The following is an 18,581-nucleotide window of genomic DNA, read 5'->3' as shown; positions in this document are numbered from 1 at the left end:
AAAAAGCCCGAGCAAAGGGACTAAAAGGAAAGCAATACACACCCAGAAACGGGTATAACCCCGAGTAGGAATGCAAACCCAGGAAAGGAAGAACATAGAAAGGCAGAGAAAGAAAGCGCCAAAAAAGGATACAAAGGGAAAGAAAGAAAACCCAAGCAGTGGAATAGAAAACAAGAACAGGGAAAAAAAGCCTGAGCAAAGGGAATACAAGGAATGAAATACACACCCAGAAACGGGTATAAACCCGAGTGGGAATGCAAACCCAGGAAAGGAAGAACATAGAAAGGCAGAGAAAGAAAGCGCCAAAAAAGGATACAAAGGGAAAGAAAGAAAACCCAAGCAGTGGAATAGAAAACAAGAACAGGGAAAAAAAGCCTGAGCAAAGGGAATACAAGGAATGAAATACACACCCAGAAACGGGTATAAACCCGAGTAGGAATACAATTCCGGGAAGGAAGAACACACCAAGACACTGAAAGAAAGCGCCAAAAAAGAATACACAGGGAAAGAAAGAAAACCCAAGCAGTGGAAAAGAAAACAAGAGCGGAGAAAAAAGCCAGAGCAAAGGGAATACAAGGAATGCAATAAACACCCAGAAACGGGTATAAACCCGAGTAGGAATACAATTCAAGAAAGGAAGAACATACCAAGGCAGTGAAAAAAAGCACCAAAAAAGAATATACAGGGAAAGAAAGAAAACCCAAGCAGTGGAAAAGAAAACAAGAGCAGAGAAAAAAGCCAGAGCAAAGGGAATACAAGGAATGCAATACACACCCAGAAACGGGTATAATCCCGAGTAGGAATGCAAACCCAGGGAAGGAAGAACATAGAAAGGCAGTGAAAGAAAGCGCCAAAAAAGAATACACAGGTAAAGAAACAAAGGTAAAGAAACAGGTTACGTGCAACCTGATCAGTGGTGATAGCAAATAAGAAACAACAAATGATATCAGTTGAGGAATGTAATGGGGGCACTAGACTAAGATTAAGTAAACCCGCTGTGGAACAACTAACGCAAGCCTATGTCACCAATACAGGATCTGGCAGCAAGGTGTTTAAGCACCCCATAGTTGACTTCATCCCCCTCCTGAAATTATATCGATCACAAAAAAAGGGATTGAAGCAAGATCAGGCACAAAGAATCCATACTTTTCACGCCCTATTGGCCGAAAAGAGAAGAGCAGGGAGAAGAGCCAAAAGATTAGCTGCTAAGACAAATACCCATGAAGATTCAGAAGATGCAAATATGGCGGTCAGGAAATGTAGAACTTGGCTTTGGTTACAGATTGAAATTGTATCAGAACGATTCTGAACAAATGTTGCAAGCTATTTGTGGTAAAAAATCTGAAGACTTTTGGTCCCTGGTTAAAAAAACTGGATCACATATGAGTGATGTCCAACAAAACAATGTTCCAGGAAAGAGTTGGTAGAAAATGTTTCATCTCTCTCCCAAAAAACAACCTATGTATTATACCATCACACTGGGACCATTAGTGCACCATGGGATATTCCACACGAGGTTGATGACATCTGAAGAAAACACCAGAAAATGAGTACCTCAAGGGCACCAGGCCTGGACGGGCTAACTAATGCAACCCTGAGGGAACACACAGAGCAATGGGCACTCTTCATTCATAAGGTGATTGAAAACATCACCAAAAGTCACTCAATCCCTAGCTCCTGGAAAACAGCAACACTTGTTCTGATCTTTAAAAAAGGGATGAAGGAAAACCCAAGAAACTATAGGCCGATTGCACTCCTTGATGTGATTGGGAAGATCTTTGGCTCTTTTCTTCTGCAACGGTTCCAAGAGTGGACAGAGAAAGTAGACTGTAATAACCCCTTTGAAACAGGATTCGTAAAGGAGATTGGGACAACAGCAAATATTCTTCTCCTAAGCATCCTGAAAGGGAGAGTGTTGGAAGGTAAACCAAGAATTATTATGGCCTTCATAGAGCTGGTCAGGCGTTTGATCAAGTCGACCATGAAATCCTATGGCAATAGCTGTCAAACCGAGACTGCCCAAGGCCAATTCTGGACCCTTTAATTGCCCTTCACTCTAGTACGTCGATCAGAGTGCGTATAAACCATGCAGGAACTCCGTCAACAGAAATACATACAGCAAGAAGTGTGAAACAAGGTTGCCCACTTGCTCCTGCTCTATTTAACGTCTACCTCACACCTGAAGGAATCCCAGTCCACAGTTAGATCCTTTCCCCCAAGCAAACGAGGAGCACAGTTGCTGCATCTTCTGTACGCGGAGGACCTAATTTTAATAGAGCAAACTGCGGTGGGTCTCCAGTGTCAATTTGAGGCCCTCCAGAGATGCATCCCAAAAAACGAATTGGAAATAAACAAGGAAAAAACGAAAATCTTCTGCTTCGAGAAAGGGAAAAAGCAAAAAGAGAAGCTACAATGGCATTTGGACTACTCTATGATCGAGCAGGTTAAACAGTTTAAATACCCAGGAGTGATGTTGAGCGACAGCTCAGTGGAGGTTGCGATGCAGGTTTTCTTACGTGAGAAAACAACGGCCTTGGCGATCAGGTTGGTGTCTTGGACAAAAAATATGGCAACACTGGTCCTGAACTTCTATAAGGCGAAGGTAGTACCAACTGTGACATATGGAGCAGAGCCCATCCCTGAGATACCAACAAAACTAGGGCCAAAACTCGAGGGCCTATTCTGGAGACAAGTGTTGGGCTTGCGCAATTCGACCCCTATCGCTACAATACAGAGAGAACTGGGTTTGTTGTCATTGCACATGGTGGTCGAATAGAATAGCCTAGCCCTTTTCAGGAAAATCCTCCCCCCAAAATGCCCAAAACATTTTGAAATCATCAATGAAGAGTTAAACGAAGATGCAAGTAAACTCTTAAACAGCTATGCGGAAAAAAATAAAGCGAAATTGGGGGAAATTGACTGTTCGGAAGAAGATCTATGTTCAAATCCCACAAGAGTCAAAAAGAAACTGGGTGAACATGACTGGATCCGGACTTTGGAAGTTGCTTTGTCTTACCAATGAACGATAAAACTCCCAATGGTCGGCAGAAAATTAAACTTACCTGTGACCTACTTGGTAAAGTTCCCAAGTAGACTCTATCGGGAGAGAATTTTGAGGATAAAACTTAATCTTCTTCCCACCAATGAGATCTTGGCAAAAAGAGGCAAAACAGGTCAAAATAACTGCTGTTTTTGCAAGGAACCAAAAAAAGTAGAGAGTCTGAAACATCTATTGCTGGATTGTCAGGGCTTCGCAGAGGTTAGAGAACTTCATTTGGGACAGCACTTCTTAAAGTTTCCATCATATAGTGCAGAAGACTGGTGGCCAGTTTTGATGAATGGAGAAAGGACATCAATGGTGAGAGCCGTGGTCTCATTCCTAAATAAAAGTCTCCCATGAGAAGTGAACGAAATAAAACCAAATCAACTGAATGCAACAAAATGCTCTGCATCAGAGCAAACAAAATAAAACCTGTGAAACAGCCAATAGTTTTGTCTTTGATATAGGCATTAGAAAGAGGTGCAATGTGGCAGAGAAGATACACCAGTGCTTCCTGTGCTGGCCTAGTTAGAATGTTGGAGGGACATGAAAGCAATTCTTTAATTTGCATCATAAACAGGATTGGACTCACACAAAGCTCTAAGCAATGCAGTGATCACAGGCTGGTCTCTTCGGGATGTGTAAGCGCGTTGTGTCCCTGATTGCATAAAGTATGAAAGGAGACCAGATTTTACCAAATGTCCTCAGTGTCCCTCGTATTGTCGCTGTCATTTTTTCCACGTCTACAGTGTCCCAGATTGCGCAGTACCACTGTATGATGGATGGGGGCTCCTTTTGCTTCCATTGTCTTGCTATACATCTTTTTGCGGCCATCAAGTTTACCCATAGTCTTCCGGCGTTCCTCACTACTTTTGGTTACCATCTCAAATTCTCTTTCCACCTCCATTATCACCCCTACATTAGATTTTACTTCCTACCAAAAAAGTTGCAGTTGCTGGCATCGCCACCATATATGCTCCATCGTTCCTTTTGCCCCACACCCCCTCCAGCACTGTTCTGAGCTTGTGGGAAATATTTTATGTAGCTTCTTGGGGGTGTAGTACCAATGGTGTTGGAGCTTATATTGCAACTCTTGATGTTGTACTGCGGTGTATGAGGCGTGCCAGCCCCTTAGCACCCTGTCCCATTCCTTGTCGCTGAACGCTGTCCCTTTTATCCTCTCCCATTTGTCCCACACTCCCTCCCCTTCCTCCTCCTCCCCTTCATTAGTATCTGGTATATTGCTGAGATCAAACCCCTATTGTTCTCTGTTGATGCCATCAGCTTTTCCCACTCTGTTTGTTCCCTCGTGGCTCCCTCCAACATTAGTGTCTCAGCTGCTGGTATGCCAACCGGTCCTCCTCTTTCAAGCCCAGGTCCCTTTTACAGTCTACGAATGCCCGAAACTGCGTCCCCTCACAGAAGTCGCTGATCATCCTTATCCCTCCTTCCCTCCACCTCTTGAACCTGCCGTACTCTTTGCCCGGTGGAAATGCAGGGTTCCCAAATATGGGTGTGTTCAGGGATGGCCAGGGTGAGAGATTCAACCTACCGTTCACTTTTTCCCATATCTTTAGGGTGTTGTTCGTGATTGGGTCCTCAAGTAATACCTCTGGCCTTTCTCTTTTCCTCAGTCCCGTCACTTTCCAGAGATGCTCTCCCGACACTGCCCCTTCCTTGCCTACTCAGTGTTTCTGGTTCTCTGCCCTACCCCACTCTGCAAGTGCCCTCAGTTGAGTCGCATGGTAATAGTTGATTATGCTTGGGCACGCCATTCCTCCCTGCGCCTTATTCCTAAATAGCGTGTTCCTTCCTATCCTATGCTTTTTCCCTCCCCATATAAAGCTCATAATGCAGTCTTGACTCTCCTTCATGAGTTTCTCGGGCACTGCCAGGGGAATTGCTTGAAATAGATAAAACAATCTAGGTAGAACGTTCATCTTGATCACGGCTACCCTTCCGAACCAAGATATGTACAGCCTCTTCCATCTTGCTAGATCTGCCTTAAATTGCCTAATCAGTAGATGGTAGTTAGTCTCAACTATCTGTTTGATGGACTGAGTTAGGTTCACTCCCAGGTATCTAACTAAACCCAACGCCCATCTAAAAGGGTTGCTTCTCTCCACTTGTTCCCTTTCCAGTTCCCCTACAGACAGGTTTAAGATTTCTGACTTCCCAAGGTTCACTTTAAACCCAGATACCTCTGAGTATGATCTTATCTCTTCCATTATCGCTGGTAGCGACTTCCCTGGCTCTGTAATCCGTAAAATCATGTCACCCACAAATAATCCTATTTTATGTTGCACCCCTGCCCAGCTAACTCCTTGAATATCCTTGTTTCCTCTTATGCCTTGCGCGAAGGGCTCCCATCACTAAAGAAAAAAGGAGTGGGGACAGTGTGCATCCCTGTTTTGTCCCTCTTCTTATTGAAAATAAATTGGTTAGCCGCCCATTGACTTTTACCCTGGCTTGTGGATTTTGATAGTTTACTGTACCATTCTCACAAAGTTTGGCTGCAGTCCCACCCTCTGTAACATTTGATCCATGAAGGCCCAATTGACCCGAACAAATGCCTTCTCGGCGTCTAATATCATCATGCAGGTGGGAGTGGTCCCCCCTTCCCCGCCTTGTCAATCACATGCAATACCCTTCTTATGTTGTCGAACATGTTCCGGCCCTGAATGAACCCTGTTTGATCCTGCATCACCAACCCAAGCAGTATCCCTTCCAGTCTTGCTGCTTGTACCCTTGTGTATAACTTAGCATCCACATTGATGAGTGCTATGGGTCGATATGAGGAGCACGGGTGCGGGTTCTTCCCTGCCTTCGGAATCAGAGTGATATGTGCCATGTTCATGGATGTGGTGATCTCCCCTGTCCATCTGAAGTGATTGATTAGGTTCGTGAGAATAGGGGTCAGTGAGTCCCTAAATGTTGTATAGAATATTTCCGTTAGGCCGTCCTTCCCCAGGCTTTTATTCGCCTTTAACCAAGCTATTGCTCTTTCCACCTCTTCCAACCCTAAGGGCTCCTCTAACTGTCCCTTTTGTTTGGGTGTTATCCTCGGCCCTTCCAAACCTGCCAGGTAAGCCATTTGTTTCCCTCTTTCCACTGGGTCCTCCCCATATAGCTCTGCGTAAAAATCCCTTACAATGTGTCTCTTGGCGCCCTCAGTCCCAATTTACCTGCCCTCTTTGTCCTCCAAAGCGTCTATAAATGATTTCTGTTCTTTAGCCCTCATTTGTCTAGCCAACGCTGTTCCCACTTTATTGCCCTGTTCATAGAACCTCTGTCTGCTCCTTAGGAGAGTGCCCTCGACTGCTTTATTCGTCAACTGCCTCAACTGTCCACTTGCATGCTCTAGTTCCCTAGCCATTTTATTTGTACCTTTTGCTTTGTGCCTTCCCTCGAGTACATGTATCTCTTTCGCTAGGCCCTCCTCCACCTCCCTCCGCTTCTCTCACATCTTCTTTGCCGTCGCTATGAGTAACCCCTTTATGTGCTTCTTGAACGTGTCCCACCTTTCCCCTGGGTTGCCCCCCTCCCACTCTGCCCCCTCAAGTTCCCGTATTTTGTTCTCGATCTGTTGCCTCACTAACTGGTCTCTGATTAGGTATTCCTCCAGTCTTCATCCCCCGGTCCCTCTCCTGATGTTGCCTCCTTCCCAATCTAGTGTGACCGGCGCATGATCTGACAATGTCATATTTCCCATTTGTATGCTGCTGGTTGCTTGGAGTATGCATCATGTTGCCATCACGTAATCTATTCTAGAGTAGGTCTTCTGGACGTGGGAGTAGTAAGAGTAATCTCTTTCTTGTGGGTGCCTTGTCCTCCACACATCGCAGAGTCCCTCCTCCCGGAGCCTGCCCACCAGCTGCCTGGACATTGTCCCCGTTATGTGCCCTCTCAATCCCCCCGACCTATACAGGGTCTGCTGCCAGGTTAAAATCCCCCGCTATGATAATCTCCCCTTCCCCGAATTTGCTAAATTCTTCCAGGAATCCTCCCAAGAATCCTTCTTGCCCCTGGTTGGGTGCGTAGACTGATGCCCATGTGTACATCTAACCCCTTAATCTCCCTTTTACCAGTACAAACCTCCCTTCTGCATCCCTTTTAGCCTTGATCTCCTCGATTCTAATGCTTTTGTGGATTAGGACTACCACCCCAGCGTGCTTGGATATTGCTGTAGCATGGCACTGCTGCGTGTAATTCCTGCTGCGCATGCACCCCTCATCTTCCTTCATTAAGTGCATCTCCTATAGGCACAATATATCCAGTCCCTCCCTGTCCAGATCTCTCAGGACTGGGACCGTCTTGCTGGGGCTGTTAAGTCCCCTCACATTCCAGCTCCTCAATCTATACATCCCGTTTCAATAAATGTCCCCCTCGTATCCTCTGGCACTGTTTGGATCCTTTGAGTATTTGAGCCATCTCCCCTTTGTCTCTGCCCGCCCTTTAGACTGGTTGTGAGTACCCCCCCATGCAGTGCTCCCTGGATCCTCATCCAGGTTCACGACGTGGTCCTCCCTTGGCGAACCGTGCGTGGTGCTGCGCCCCCGCCCTGCTTCACCCCCTATTTCTTACCGAACATCAGGCTATTTTATAGTCCTTTATTTACATTTGCTGTGTCTGCCGACGTCTCGTACTCTGCTCCTCCTCAGGTCTTTCTCCCCCTTTTCATAGACCAGCTCTGCCTCTCAGGTCGACCCTCAGACGTTGCTCCTTCCCGGTGTGTTCCCATATTCTCCCCTCTCACCTCCCAGGGCCCTCAGTCTGTCCTTTACCTAGGCGACCATCTTTTCTTTGTTGCCCACGCGGAATTGTATATGTGCCGAGTAGAGCCACCTGTACCTTAGTTTCCTCTTATTCAGTTCCTCTTTTAGTGGCCCGAGAGCACGTTTCCTCGCCAGTGTGGCCTGGGACAGATCTTCCTACAGCTGTACTTCGCCTCCCCTCACTTGGATCTTCCCTTTGACCTGGAGGCCCCTATCAACTGTGAAACAGGGGTGGGGTCTGGGAAACTCTCTACCAGCACGAACACAGCCCATTGACTTGTTCTTGGGTGGGTGGCCCCTGGGAGAGTCTAAACCAAGTCTTTAACTCACTTGTCTTTTCACAGAGAAGAAATATCCCCACATATCAGGGGCTTATGTGCTGGAGTGTGGATTAGTTCTCCAGCCTCCCTCTTCTCCCTCCCGTGGTTGCTAGGGGTAGAGGCGCTGTGGTCCACTCTCCCCCGAAGTATGCTTCTCTTACAGTTTGCCGCCCCTGGTCTATTGGGGCCAGGTTCCTCTTGCCAAATCTCCTGCCCGTGTGGTGCTATGTGCTTTGGGGCCCACTCAGCCCTCCCCTACCCGGTTTGTCCTTGCCGATACTTCCTGGGTTGCTCTGTACTCCCTTGGCTGGTCGGGTCCCAGCTGTGTACCCTTCTGATTCAATCCCCTGGGCTTACTGTGTCTCTGGTATAGGAGGCTCCTTTCAGCCCCCTCCTGCCCACCTCGGCGCTCCTGGCGTTGGTCTGGGTGCTTTTCCGCCTTCCCCGTTGGTCCGGTGGTCAGCTGCCCCCTCTCACTGTGTCCCAGCTACTGTGTGTGCTGGCGGGCTCCGAGGGCCGTCCTCCGTGCAGGCAGCTTTCCTGTTCGTTGCAGTGAGTCTCTTCCAGGCACCCCGTTAGCTCTCTCCCCGGCTGGTGCTCTCGTCGGCGGTGTATCCTCTCAGCACCGTGGTCTCCCCGGCTCTCCTACTGTGTGTGTTGTGGCATCTCCTCTTTCCGTGGGCCTCCTCCTGAGCCCCGCTGTGCAGTATCTTCTCCTTGACGGTCTCCTCACCGCTCAACGGGGGTGATGCCCTCTGCTTCCGCCTCTTGTGCTTCTTGCTGCTTGGGTGTTCCACACAGGGGCCCCTCTGCACCTCTGGTGCTCCTCTCCACTCCCTATTGGTGCCTCGTCCCAGCCCTCGTCTGGGTACCTCCCGCCGGGGTGCCTGACCTTCAATTGGTTCCACTTCCTGCCTTCTCTGGGCGCTCTCCGCTGGGCTTTTCGGCTCCCTGTGTCTCTCTACTGTGCCATCGAGGGCTCGGTCCGCTCTCTTGTGTACCGCCTTCTGTGTTCCAGGCTTGCTGCCCGGTCACCTCTCCTTCGCTGTTCTCCGTCCCCCGGCTCAGGATCAGGACCGTTACAGCCTGTCAGGGCTCATCGCAGCTTGGCAACATTTCCTCTCTTGACTCTCCTTGCCGCAGCTCCGGTCGCTTCTCACCCCTTTCCATTCATCTGTGTCTCTATCGTAGTATATTTCACCTGTGGGCTGCTCCCCGCAGTTATTCACAGCTATTTTTCCGGCGTGCCTGATGTCGGAAAACAATATATTTCACGGGCCGGGACGGAGCTCCTCCAAAGCACGTCCACTCAGCCCGCCATCTTGGCCACACCCCACAGCTCTGTATTTTGATGCAAAAGAACTGCTTTCATGCAATATCACAGAGAAGACATTAGATACCGGAATAATGAACATCCCTTATCCATCCAACCAATGAAACTTCTTTGGCCTGAGGTACATAAGGTTGACTTAACACATTAATACCAAAAGGAGACATAGGAATGTGGAAACATAAGAAGTTTTAATTATTATTTATTAAAACTGTGTGAAATTTGACAGTCCTGATGAAGAGCTAATAGCTCGAAACACATGTCAGCTTTGGACAATTGAACATTGTGAAACCATAAGCATTAATACCATTACACTTGAGCAACTCATGTAAGGTTGGCACCGATAAAACACCCAAGCATGGAGCTCTTAAAGACAGCATCGAAGAACTTGAAAACACAAGTGGGAACAGTGTTCTCTGCAAAACCTAGAAACACCCTAGGGAAGTAGACTTTAGATCTCAGAGACCCAGAACAAATCATCGAACAGGGGACTCTGAGTGCTGTGCTAGGTGATGAGCGATTAGGGGAGGCACACTCACACCACCCAGCCGGATTGCCCTCTATCGGTCATAATGCACCAAGTCATTTTATGTGGAGGTCAGATGGTTGGCCGGCATAGGTGGAGGCAGAACTCATGGACTGGTCTCTAAGTGAGATAGTGAACCGTGAAGCCAAATGCGAAGCTGATCACCCTCCCCACAAGCGTTGCAAAGTGTAGAGTGATCCTAGTCTCGAAGACTCTGGGATGATAGTGTCAGTGTGTTGATTTGCTTTGGTATTAATTCTGAATATTTGGATTGTACCATGTTGATGGGAAAAATGTTTTAAAAATTCTGAAATATATATATGCCATCACCTGGATCCAATAGAAATCATTTGGAAATGCTTAAATGGAATTACCATTGGCACACTTGGCCTTCAAGTAAAAAGCCGGAGACAACGGGGGCCGGTTACACCAGGGTTCTGATATATCAAACGCGTTCTTGTATCTCATGATGTTGGAACCTCCAGATGACATCGAATTTTTAATTTTTAATTTTGAAACACTTGTAAACGCGCACACAACGAACCAAATCGTATATTGGCGCAGATGGGACAAAACAATAAGGCTTAGAAGGCCAGGTGGACCAACTAAGTAAAACGGTACCATACGGACAAAAAGTAATCCAGAGTCACAAGTTTATTCAAAGAGATGAGTTTTGAGACCTGCTCTAAAAGTCATCAAGGAGTTAGCTTGTCTCAGATATAGTGGGAGACTGTTCCACAATCTAGGTCCAGTCACTGAGAAACACTGATCTCCTCTAGACCTGTACTTCATCCTAGGAATTACAAGAAGGAGTTGGTCCTCCGACCTAAGAGTATGAGTGGTTTGGTGTCGTTTCAATTTGTTTATTAAATAAACTGGTGCCATGTCATACATGCATCGATAAACCAGGCAACCAGTCTTAAATTTAACCCGATCTTCGACTGTCAGCCAATGTAGTGATCGGCAAAGACCGGATATATGAGTATTTTTAGACACACCAAACACCAGTCTGACTCCAGCATTTTGTGCTTTCTGGAGACGATGGATTTGATTACTTGGTGCTCCGGTCAGACGTCCGTTGCAGTAATCAAGGTTTGAGTTGACCAGTGCCCCCACCACTACAGCACAATCTACTTTAGGCACATAGGGTAGAGCTTGGCGCAGGAGGCGAATATTATAGAATATGGACTGCACCTTGTCTGAGACCTGGGCATTACATTCCAGGTCACTCTGCCAAATGCAGCCCATCAAAGAAATTGCCTCTACAGGATCCAGTTATAGCAAGAACATATGAATTATGAACCTTTGGTTCTGTCTCGTTCTCTCTCGCTCGCGCTCTATCTCTCCCCGGTGTCATTATTTCTCCTAGAAATAATTTGTCATCCTAGACAAAGTGCTGGAAGATTTTGCATGCTGCCAAAAGTTCAGAAAACAAGCAACCCTGACAGCTTCAGGATCCCTGCGTATGCCATACCTGCAGGAACATCTTTATTTACAATGCACACCTCCAGCCTATTGTCCAAGGACTCATTTCATCTAGAAAGCATAGCAATCACTTGAAATGACTAAAAAGTAAATAAAAGCTATTGCTGTTATGATAAAGCTTTCTTGGCTATGCTTGATGTTACACCGCTGAACACTAGTCTTTCCAGTGATGATTGTCTTATGGAATTTATTGAAATTCGTAACAAAACGTGCGCAAATAAAGCATCCAGTAAAGTTCTCACCAATTTGGCATGACTTATCCTTACACACAACAACCTTACCTTCAGTGGTGCACACTAGTCACAGGAGCAGGACACATCCACAAGCACGTATGCAATGTAATGTAAAGTGGTCTTACATATCGCCCTTTTGCCAAAAATGTTGGGCTCGTTGCGCATGGTTCTGTAAGGAAACGAGGGCAGGTTGTTTTAGTTGGAAGGCAGATGCAGAAGCCTTTGGTGTTGATGGATGCAGATCGAAAGTACCCATTACCTTTGTGCCAATATGAAAATCTGTAAGCTGTTTGTGGTTGGTACCGACTGGTCAGGTTTGCCATATGGGCAGCCACCCCACCCCCCAGATTGTGGAGTGAACAAATTAACAGCATGGTTGTTAATATAAGATGCGTAGGGTCTGAATAAGGCCCTAGATCTAGGAGGTCGTCTAAGTGTGGCAGATGTAAGGATGCAAGAATTTAGTAGTGAGGAGTTAGTTGAGTGATGAGGGGATGGAGAGTGGGGGTGACGGCATTGTCACTTCTTTGCTCTTGGTGGTAGATTTCACTGAGATTAAAGGTTCCCAGTGCCATGCAGGAGGGGTTCCATGAGCATAGATTGGTTCCTACAGATGGTATTGCCAAGAGTTTCGAAAAATGCTTGTCGTAGATTAGTTTGTGGTGCATGGTTTTTAGTCGTTTGCTATTATTTTTCTTTTCTATCAAAGTGGTTGGTTAAAAAGTCAAGTCTTGAGCTATTTCATGAAATTCAGTTGGTTCTCCACCAGGCAGAGAGGTTTGGTAGGATGTTCTATATTTTCATGGCCAGAACTGAAAAAGGGAATCCTCCTTGCTGTTTGTTGTTGAAGTTAGGGTCTAGCCCTAGTGCAGCATTGCTGGACATAGGTGTCCTGGAAGGAGTGTAGTGCTGAAACTTACTTCTGAAGGAGATAGGGCTCACTCTGGCATGAACGATGGGCTATGCACAAGGTTCTGAAATGCATCCTTTTCCATGGGTAGCCAGTGGAGAATACCTAATTCTGGTTTGATATGTTCAAATCGCTTCATTCTGAGTGAAGCATAGAATGAAGCATAGAAACTGTACACTTACATGGGAGATGTGCATTTTGTACATGTACACTAATATACGCATGAAAACTCACAACAAAGTCGCAGCTTTCCGAGACGTATAGGGGATGTAAATTGCATACATGTACGAAATGTAAAACACTTACATGCCTGCTATAAGTATAAAAACGTACATCAAAGTCAAACCTCACTTTAATGTGAGTTTTCATACATATAAACAGCATGCAGAACATGTGCATTTCATATGACTTTACACCAACCATCCATATGTTACTAGTATGCCATTCACTCACATGCCAAATACTTACACACTAAACACTCAAACACCTTACACCATACATACTTATGACACACACTCTTATGACACACACACACTTATGACATATGCACTTATGACACACACACTTGCAACACACACATAGGACACACACACATACTCATTCACTCATGCCACATGCTCTTTTGCCACCCAGTTATGACACACATGACACAAGCACTTACAACACACTCTTATGACATATACTCTTATGACACACTCTTACAACACAAACCTTTACACATGTTCTTACGCCACGTGCCCTTAGGCCACATGCTCTTATGTCAGATGATCTTGTCGCACAAACTCTTACAGCACATGCTTTTATGGTACATGGTCGAATGACACACACACGTAAGACACACACACACCTACAGCACACTTTTATGACACACACTCTTACAACCCATGCTCTTATGCCACACACTCTTAAGCTAAATTATGTTATGCCACATGCTCTTTTGCCACATAGTATTACCACTCATGCTCTGATGGCACACAAGCTCTTACAACTCACACTTTTGCACCACATGTTCTTATGCTATGCACACTCACACCAGCCACTCTTATGCCAAGCGCTTGTAGGCCAGGCTTTTTATGCCATCCACTTATTCCACATGCTCTTATGCCACAGGCCCTTATGCCAAGTGCTCGCATGACACTTGCTCTTATACCCCACACACTTATGTCACACACACTTAGGACACACAAACTTATGACACAATTTTACACACGTTCTTACACCACACGTTCTTAAGGTACATGCTTTTACGCCATGTTCTCTTACGACAGACACTTTTAAGGAACATGCCCTTATGACACAGACAATCACCTATGACACACACATGCAACACACACACTTACGACATACACTATTACATATACTCTTATGCCACATGCTCTGATGCCACATGCTCTTATGCCACTCACACTTATGCACTACACACTCCTACTACACACACACTTATGACACACTTACTTACAACACACTCTTTCACATGCTCTTAGACTACATGCTCATAAGGCATTGCTCTTACATCACATGTTTTTATGACAGACACATAGTTTTGACTCACACTACTACATATACTGTTTAAGGATAGCTTGCTGGAATCCAGCCACGCGGCGTTCTGCACCTGAGACCTCACTCAGATGAATGAAGATATAGGGAGTCTTGACAACAGAAAGACAGAGGCCACCCTGCAGTTGAATTGGGCACTATCTGTGGCCCACACTCAGGCTCAGAGACTACCCTTGCCGAAATAGCAAGCAATCCTTAAACAGCTGCACTGTTGCTCGCAGAAGCCCTACAGGTCCTGAAGAAAGTGCTCACACTTATATATACCACTGAAACCGCTCAGCCAATACCATTGAGGGATTTCACAATAACAAAGGGATACACTATAACAAGATGCGCACGAATTCAGTTCACATGTTTATGAGTTTTTGTTTTTAAAGATTTTGTAGTTGAAGACAGCAGGACCATTGAAGCAATCAACGCTCCTGCTAGAACTCGTACATCCGACACAGCACAAAGTGTTCCTCTGTTCCTTTTAAATGATTTTTTGAGCACTAAGGTCAGCCTCTTCCTGTCCCCTCACCCTAGATAGGCGTCTAACCACCTGCATCTAGGGATATTCACCACACTGAGGGCACAGTTAGCATGGCTGGAGGGTCATTCAGTTTGAATGCAAATATATGCAATACAATAACCAGTCAATTTAACCTGTACTGTGATTTATTATGTGAAAACGTTCGGGATTTAGTACAGGGGATGATACCCATCCCCAGTTCCCCTGTGTGTTTATTGTTTGTTTGTTTGTTTGTTTATTTATTTATTTATAAAGCGCTCCAAACCCAGAGGTATCTGGGCGCATTGCAAGAAATATCAGTTTCTTAGTTACATTACATATAAATCAAGGTTACATTAGGACACAAAGGTTGCATAATATAACATGGGGGGCCTCATTACGACCCAGGCATTAAGGGGTTAACGGTGCCGTAAAAGGTTGCGGCGCCGTTAACCCCTTAACGCCTTACTACGAGGTCCCTTTGTGGCTCCCGACCTTAACGGCTGGTCTGTACCAGCCGTTAAGGTAGGGACCCGCAAAGGGACCTTGAAGGTAATTACGGTACTGCAATTTGCGGTACCGTAATTACTGCCTTCCCCATTCCCATTGAGCCCTAAGGGGAAAAAATGGGAATGGGAAAGGGCCAATGGTAAATGGGGAATTACCGCCCTGCCAACCTTGGAATGTGGTGGTAATTCCCCATTCCACCATGGCGGATTTGGTAAGTTAGCAGCGTTAACCATGGCGCTAATAGCGCCATTGGTTAACGCCAGGGTTGTAATGAGGCCCGGGGTATATACAAAGAGTTATTTACAGAGATACAACAAGGTATAACAGGGTGCTGTCTACATGATCCTAGGTTAGGACTGGTAGGATTGTATTAAGTCATTGGAAGTAAGCCAATGTTTGGTGTTTTTCCTGAAGTTGTAAAAGGATTGGTCTGCTCTTAATGTTGTACTATTGCCCTTATTATAGACCCTCCCACCAACTTTCACTGTTCACCCATTTCTCCTCCCCCTAGCACTGGTTGGATGCATTTTCCACACATTATCAGTGCCCCTGTGCATTCTTAAGTCCTCCTGGGGTTTACACCACAATGTCCTAGAATTCTCTGCAGTCTCTCCTTTGTGATGGACTTTCTCTGCCCCAAACCCTGCTCCCACCTGTAACCTCCAGTCCATTCCACATCCACCCACCATTGCTTTATTGCAATACTACAGCACAACACATAAACCCTATATCATTATATAAACGCCCCACCCAGCACACACTTCCCATAGCATGTGCTGCTCCTAGCACACACAGCACTGAGCACACTTTGCACCCTGCACAAATTGTTTCTGACACACACCGATCCCAGCACACGCAACACCAGACACATACTGCCCCAGGTTACACTGCTCCTACCACATACTACACCTTGTTTACAACACATATACCATTCCACATCACAACACGCAAAATCCAATGCAGACAGCACAAATTGCACATCACTACACACATCGCACACATTGGACAAAACACAAGAATGTAAAAACGATCAGACCACAAGATACTCGTATCACAAAATGCACACACAACACATAAACTATGCATTGCACTCTACATCCAGTTATGTTCCACTAAACAATAGGGACCACAATGCACACATACAACTGTAAATTACACACACACACACCCACAACTCCACACACATTCCGCAGCACACATATAATGATACACATATTGCACCCACCAAACACTGCAACCACCACATTGCTTCTAGTACACAATGCACCTAGCACACAATGCACTTACCACCTCTCAACAAACATAACACAGCATGTACAGCCTATTACAAATAACGTAATGTGCATACCACAATACTCACCGCATAGAGCACATACAACAAGACAAAAAAAGCTACCCAACAACACCCATGCCACACTATGTAGTTACAACAGACACGCCACACAGTGCCCTCACCATAAACATAGCCACACTCCTCGATACGATGCAGCTACCACAATATGCACCTATCACCATACGCTATGCCCATACCATGCCATGCACAGTCCACAGTACCATGCACACTGCACAATGCCATGTATCATGGCACACACACTCCACTAGACACACACACTGCTAATAGCATAGCGCATACCACATACACCACTTTACAACAGATATAACCCAACATACACCCACATCCCAACAGAGGCAACACACAGACACACCACAACACAAACCCAATGCAGCCCACATACCAGGAGACAACAAAAGCCCTCATACCACAGCATGACACACATTGCAGCCTTCGACACAGTTCATCACAAAACAGTCATCAAAAGACTCAGAGGAATAGGGATCAGCAACACAGCCTTGCTATGGTTACAAATACACAGAGGACACACAAATCTATAAAATCAACACTACTGGAGAACTAGATCATACCCATATCAACTGCCTCACACAAATAAAAGAATGGATGAGCACCAACAGCCTTACACTAAATCTGAGCAAAACAGACATCATGATCAGGCCCAACAACCCTTTGAACCAGCACCACATTCTATGACCTAGAAAAATTGGAAACTGACCGGAAGCTTCAAAGGTAGTGAAGAATCTCGGAATATCAATGAACAACGACCTAACACTGGAACCATAAGTCAATTCAGTTGTAAAGAAATGCTTCTTCCAGTTTTGTACAATCAAAAGGATATTACCTTTCCCCACCTTCCCACACAGAACACTCATTGTCATCTTCCTCGTCATGTCAAGAATAGACTACGCCAAGAGCATCTACCTTGGAATCCGGATTACCTTCCCAACAAACTACAGCAGCAAGACTACACCTAATCTTTAACTCACCATCCTAAACAGGAAGTACTATTAAAGAGAAACACCTGACCTCGACACAAGCAGAGATACCTTAAACCTAACTGGTGTATCGACCTAACTGGATTGGCCCAACGAAAGGAAATCATAATATGGCAGGCGCCATGCACAGAATTCAGCCTTTTCAAACAATGTAATCTACAAGAACGTACAGACGTCCGTCATCATTATTAACCCTACTAAAACTTTCCATTTCCTATGAACTTGCTGTGCAACCACTAAACACAACACACACAGACCCCCACCACAGCATGAACATGAGCTCCCACAGAAATGTCACACCCCATCTGACATCAACCTCAACTACAACTCACTTAATCTACATCACTACAGCACAGACACACAAACAATCCTATTCAGACCCACACACCAAAACAACACCAAACCCATACCATCTAGAAGCAAACCCAACAGACAGTGACCATTTATTTCTGAACTGAAGCTACCAACAACACAGCTAAATCTCTCTTGTGCTCTCCCTCTACGCCCCACATACTATACCTCCCCAACGCTCATTCCTTTGCCGATCTGCCAGAGTTCCTGGAGACGATGAAAATGGCAGCGGTGCACGGTATGAATCTCAATAACATAACATCCCACACCCAGCATACAGACCACACAGTGCAATCACAGGAACCACTTTCCACCAAACAACACGCTTATCACACTACACACATACCACCCAATGCACATACCACACTACACTACCACATACCAATGCAATACACGCACTCTGCATCTCCATGCACACAGTACATTGCCATGCACACACAAACTCACCATGTACACTCCACATGCCAACGCACATGCAGCATCACCACACAAATTTGACAGGGCCCATACAGAGTCCATCACCATGCACACTCCACGTGACCATGCAAAGTCAACACCACCACACACATACCAACCCCAATGCCAAGCCTAGAAATGAAGGTGATGGGGAGGGACACCAGGATTCCGACCATCTGCCTGAACAAAGCCTCACTGAGCATGGACTGGATGGTGACGGGCAGTGCTGATAGGTTTCTGACCCTCTTC

Source organism: Ambystoma mexicanum, chromosome 14 (genome assembly GCF_040938575.1).
Source record: "Ambystoma mexicanum isolate Mex_15411 chromosome 14, UKY_AmexF1_1, whole genome shotgun sequence".
In the NCBI taxonomy this organism is placed as follows: Eukaryota; Metazoa; Chordata; class Amphibia; order Caudata; family Ambystomatidae; genus Ambystoma; species Ambystoma mexicanum.
Note: the sequence above shows the minus strand (reverse complement) of the source record.